Genomic DNA, 6,000 nt, shown 5'->3' with positions numbered 1-6,000 from the left:
TGGCTATACTCACCACCATTTCATCCAACTCACTTAAAAATTTTTCTCTCTCATCCATCGTACAAGATACAAAATGTTACTCAGGACAATTGGTTCCTCCAAAATGTAAGGACAGAGTACACCCTTCCAAGGCTTGCAGTTATCTTTCCCAAAAGAGTAGCTGAAGGAGGCTCAGACCCAAGCAAAGCTTCTTCTGGAAAACAGCTCAATATAATCAGTCCTTTAAAAACAACTAGGTTCAGGGAACTAAACTCTTCCTAGGACCAATAAATGAAGGAAACTGGAGACTAATTCTATACCTGTCAAGGTTAAGCAGGTTTCTGCTGATAAACCTGAAGTAAGGCACACACGGAGCTCAGCAAAATGGACAACTGCTTTAATGAACAAGCACAAAAACAATCCACAGCAAACGAAATTACAGCAGCACAGCACAGCAAACGAAATTGCAAAGCACATGCAACAGCACAATAATGCTGTAAAATTAATCCACATACGTTTTTGTCACAATAACTTCATCAGATACCTAAGCTCTCTTCCTTTGATGAGTAATAAATGTATGTTTAGTTACAATGGGTTTCACATTTTTAATTATACCCTTACTCACATTACGAAGGGTCATTTCAACTTATTTATACTCCCATTACGAAGGGTCATTTTAACTTATTTATACTCCCATTACTAAGAGTCATTTTAACTTATTTATACTCCCATTACGAAGGGTCATTTCAACTTATTTATACTCCCATTACGAAGGGTCATTTCAACTTATTTATACTCCCATTACTAAGGGTCATTTTAACTTATTTATACTCCCATTACGAAGGGTCATTTTAACTTATTTATACTCCCATTACTAAGGGTCATTTTAACTTATTTATACTCCCATTACGAAGGGTCATTTTAACTTATTTATGCTCCCATTACGAAGGGTCATTTTAACTTATTTATACTCCCATTACTAAGGGTCATTTTAACTTATTTATACTCCCATTACGAAGGGTCATTTCAACTTATTTATACTCCCATTACTAAGGGTCATTTTAACTTATTTATACTCCCATTACGAAGGGTCATTTTAACTTATTTATACTCCCATTACTAAGGGTCATTTTAACTTATTTATACTCCCATTACTAAGGGTCATTTTAACTTATTTATACTCCCATTACGAAGGGTCATTTCAACTTATTTATACTCCCATTACTAAGGGTCATTTCAACTTATTTATACTCCCATTACTAAGGGTCATTTCAACTTATTTACTGAAGGTTTTACTTTTATTCCTAACGTTAAGGCCAATATATCGAAGTTATTAGTGGATTTTAAACTTTTTATTAGGCAGAAAAATTTAGAGGTATTTTTTAATGGTGATATAAGAAAAAATACCACTGTTTTAACAAAGAAGAATACATTCAATCCATCCCTTCACCCCCAGCTTAGGAATTTTGAGGTTTTAGTTGAAAAGGAGCTAAGAGATAAACTTAAGTACAACAAGGTTAGTCCAAGCCTTTCTACGGAAGAAATGCATACACTCAGTTTATGTAGAGAGAATAAAAATCTTAGAATCATGAAGCTTTGATAAGGGGGGGTGGGTGGTTTTTATGGATCATATTAATTATGAGGCAAAAATGTTTGATTTGTTAAATAACCAATATACCTATGAGAGAGTGTCTATAAATGAAATTCATATTGCTTATAAAAACTTTCCCTCTGTTTGAATGATTTAGTTTTAGAGGGGCTTATGGATCTGGAAACATATAATTATTTACATGTTGAACAACCCAAAGTGGCTTGTATTTTTGGTATACCAAAGGTCCACAAAAATCCTGATGACACTCCTCTCAGACCTATTTATCTGCGGAGGGTTCTATTACTGCTCCACTGGCAAAATATGTAGATGTACATCTCAAGAACGTGGTGATGGAACATCCTAATGTGTTAAAGGATTCTTGGGATTTTTTAAGGCATATTAATAATTCTAATCAGGTTGACACCTCTAGTTTTATCACTTTAGATGTTGTGGACCTTTTTATGTGTATTCCTCACGAGATAGGTTTACTTTGGTTTGAAGAGTTTTTGGGAAGCAAGAATAATATTTCTTTTAAGGCATTTCATTAATGGAATTGATTTTAAACAATAATTTTATATTCTTCCAAGGGGAATATTTTAGACAATCTAAAGGCGTATCTAAGGGTGCCCATTGTGCACCTACATATGCCAACATCATTTTATTGTATTGGGAAGAAAAATTTGCTCACAATTCTAATTTTAAACAATACTGGAAATACTATGGGCGCTTCCTGGATGATGTTTGTCTCTTTTGGAACAATACACTGGAATAATTCATGGAATATTTTGATTACATTTCAAATACAACTAATTTTTAAAAATCACCTATGAAGTAGATGAAGTTGAATTGTATTTTTTAGATGTAAATATACAAAGAACGGGGGAAGGTTTTAAATAAAACATTTTAGAAAAGATACGTTTTCTAATGCTTGCTTGCATTATACATGCTCTCACCCACATTTTCAAAAAAGAGCAATAGTTAAAGGTCAATTGGTGAGAGCCAGTAGGATGATGTCAGACGATCTGGATTTTAATACTGAATGTGAATTTATTAAGAGTATGTTTGGAGCAAGGGGGTACCCAATAGATCTCCTAACGTCAGTTATTGTAGAGGTTAAGGAAGGAAGAACAGGAAGATTTGCTCCAATTTTGGGTGCACTCCTACCTACATTTGAAGTACAAAATATTGAGGCAAACACTGCTATTGCCACAACTTTAGAAAAAAGGTTTTCATTCTGCCATGTTTACCACTTTTGACGGGGAGGGTAATCTGGTGAGAAGTATTCTTAGTAAAGAATGGAAAAATTTTGTTAGTTTGTCTGATTTAAATCATATCTTTCAAAATCCATTTAAATGTGTATATAGGAAGGGACGTAACATCAAGAATATATTGGAAGGGACAAACTTCCTTAACCCCACTAACAACAATAACAAAAAAGGGACATGAAAATGTGGGCGTTGCCCATACTGCATTAACATCAAGGAAGGTGATTCTATTCTTTTGAAAAAGAGGAACAAGTATATTACTACTCAAGGTTTTGCCAACTGTAATACCACAGGTGTGATTTACATTGCTACATATGAAATCTGAGACTCTTTTTACGTTGGCAAGACCGAGAGGAAATTGAGGCAGAGAATTTACGACCATTTATATGAGATAAGGAAAAGAAAAGATAATAACGCTCTATTTAAACATCAAAACAACTGTGGCAAAGCTAAATTTCAGTTTTTTGTCATAGAAGTAGTCCTACGAGACCCCAGGGGAGGGCCTGGGGAGACTCGGTTGGAATATAGGGAGCTATACTGGCAAATTATTCTTGATGCAAGTTCTGCCCCTGGTTTAAATGAAATGTTATCCTTGAAACCTGTCCTGAAATTGAGATCAGCTAAATTATAGTATGTTGTTGTTATAATATTTATATTTTTAAATAATTTTATATATTATATATGTAAGCATTTTATGGTTTACTTTAATAATAATATATGTATTTATCTTTTTACAAGATGAACATGCATTTAATTTAATTTCCACAAGATGAAGCTATTTCATTGTATTTTGGATTCAGTTTAGCTTCTGCTTTTGAAAAAAACATTTTTAGAAGCATTTCAGGTTTGTGCTGGTAATACTTATATTTAACAAAGCAATTTTAATTAAGGTTTATGTCCGAAGCATTTTATATAACAATATATATATATATATATATATATATATATATATATATATATATATATATATATATATATATTTATTATATCTATTTATTATATATACTTTTGGTTTTAGCTTTTAGATTCATTCACCTTTAATGTTCTTGTGTTTTAATGCATTTTGCATGTGTAATTGAATTTGTTCACTCATTGGTTTATTTGAATTAGATTAGTTTATTTATTCACCAAAGGAAGAGATGTTAGGCATCTGATGAAGTTATTGTGACGAAAACGTATGTGGATTAACTTTACAGCGTTATTGTGCTGTTGCTTGTGCTTTGCAATTTCGTTTGCTGTGCTGTGCTGCTGTGATTTAGCTTGCTGTGGATTGTTTTTGTGCTTGTTCATTAAAGCAGTTGTCCGTTTTGCTGAGCTCTCTGTGTGCCTTACTTCAGGTTTACCAGTTTTTATCTTGGGCACTCAGACCACTGGTTTGGTTTATAGGTTTTTGCTGATCCTGAAGTTTAAGATTAAAAGCTCTGGTCAATGTTTACCCCTGAGGCTTTCCATAGTCTCTTTAGATCTAAAAAAAAGTTTTCCCCATATACCCATAGCCAAAGTACACAAGAGGTTACTCTGCTTTAGAGCAAATAGAAATTGCTTCCAATACTGTGCACTGCGCTTTGGCTTATCTATTGCTCTCAGGGTTCACAAACTATATGGCTCGAGTGTTGTCTTTTGCAGAACCAAACATGCGCAGATCTACCCTTATCTAGGCAAATGGCTGACACAAGCAAGTTCTGTGAAGAAGCTTGAAGCTTATCTTTACCTGACCATGACCTGCCTTTTGAACCTGGGATTCTCCGGAATCTAATCTCACGGCCACAAACAGACTGGTATTTTTAGGAGCCCTGGTGGGGGGGGGGGGCACAATAGGCCTTTCTTCTTCAAGAGATTGTTTCTCTAACACATTCTCTCAGAACATTACCTCAGGAGGAGGGTGTCAGAGAAATATTGAAAGCTCTGTGTTACATGGCATCTTGCATCCTTATGGTTCCCCTGCCAAAGCTTTACATGAGGAAGATCCCAACGGTTTCTGAATGGCATGTGATGTCAGCATAGGTGCACCTTAAGCTTCAAGATAATGCTTCTCCCCACAGAATGGCTGTGCTTACCCTGGGGGAAGAGACAGGAAGGGGACATGTTGTAGTTTTGATTTTTCCTGGCAGAGTACATGGAAACAGCAGCACAGTGCTGCTGAGGGTAGCACAGAACCCTGAAGACATCAGCACAGTGCTGCTGAGGGTGGCACAGAACCCTGCAGACATCAGCACAGTGCTGCTGAGGGTGGCACAGAACCCTGCAGACATCAGCACAGTGTTGCTGAGGGTGGCGCAGAACCCTGAAGACATCAGCACAGTGCTGCTGAGGGTGGCACAGAACCCTGCAGACATCAGCACAGTGCTATTGAGGGTGGCACAGAACCCTGCAGACATCAGCACAGTGCTGCTGAGGGTGGCAGAGAACCTGCACACATCAGCACAATGCTGGTGAGGGTGGCAGAGAACCTTGCACAAATCAGTACAGTGCTGCTGAGGGTGGCAGAGAACCTTGCAGACATCAGCACAGTGCTGCTGGGGGTGGCACAGAACCCTGCAGACATCAGCACAGTGCTGCTGAGGGTGGCACAGAACCCTGCAAACATCAGCACAGTGCTGCTGAGCATGGCACAGAACCCTGCGAACATCAGCACAGTGTGCTGAGGGTGGCACAGAACCCTGCACACATCAGCACAGTGCTCCTGAGGGTGGCACAGAACCCTGCAGACATCAGCACAGTGCTGCTGAGGGTGGCACAGAACCCTGCAGACATCAGTCCTTTGAAAAAATGAAGGGCAGTGTAGCGCAGCCATCAGTGCAAGCCTTCTACTCAAAGTTAAGAAAAATACTCCCAAAGCAGCAGTACAATGTTGTCCCAGGACGTCTCTACCTCCTGGAGGGCCCGTACGCTAATTCAGACCAAGTCTGGGGAGACATGAGAGGTAGGTAGACCAAGTGATCAAACAGAAGCACTGGGGTCAGCTGTGTGCGTGTGTGTGGGTGGGCACATGTTAGAGATGCTGAAAGGCCTAATAAGTAACATACGTGACACGGAGGCAAAGACGCACTTTCTTTTCAGAAAGCTGTGGTCCCCACCCCTCAGATGACATAACTCTAAGATCACCACACCTCTGATTAAGTTACTTTAGTGTCAATGGTCTTCCAAGCCGACTAACCCTACTTC

This window comes from Protopterus annectens, chromosome 15.part0 (assembly GCF_019279795.1).
Source record: "Protopterus annectens isolate FY-2018-M chromosome 15.part0, PAN1.0, whole genome shotgun sequence".
In the NCBI taxonomy this organism is placed as follows: Eukaryota; Metazoa; Chordata; order Ceratodontiformes; family Protopteridae; genus Protopterus; species Protopterus annectens.
This window is presented reverse-complemented; position numbering follows the sequence as displayed.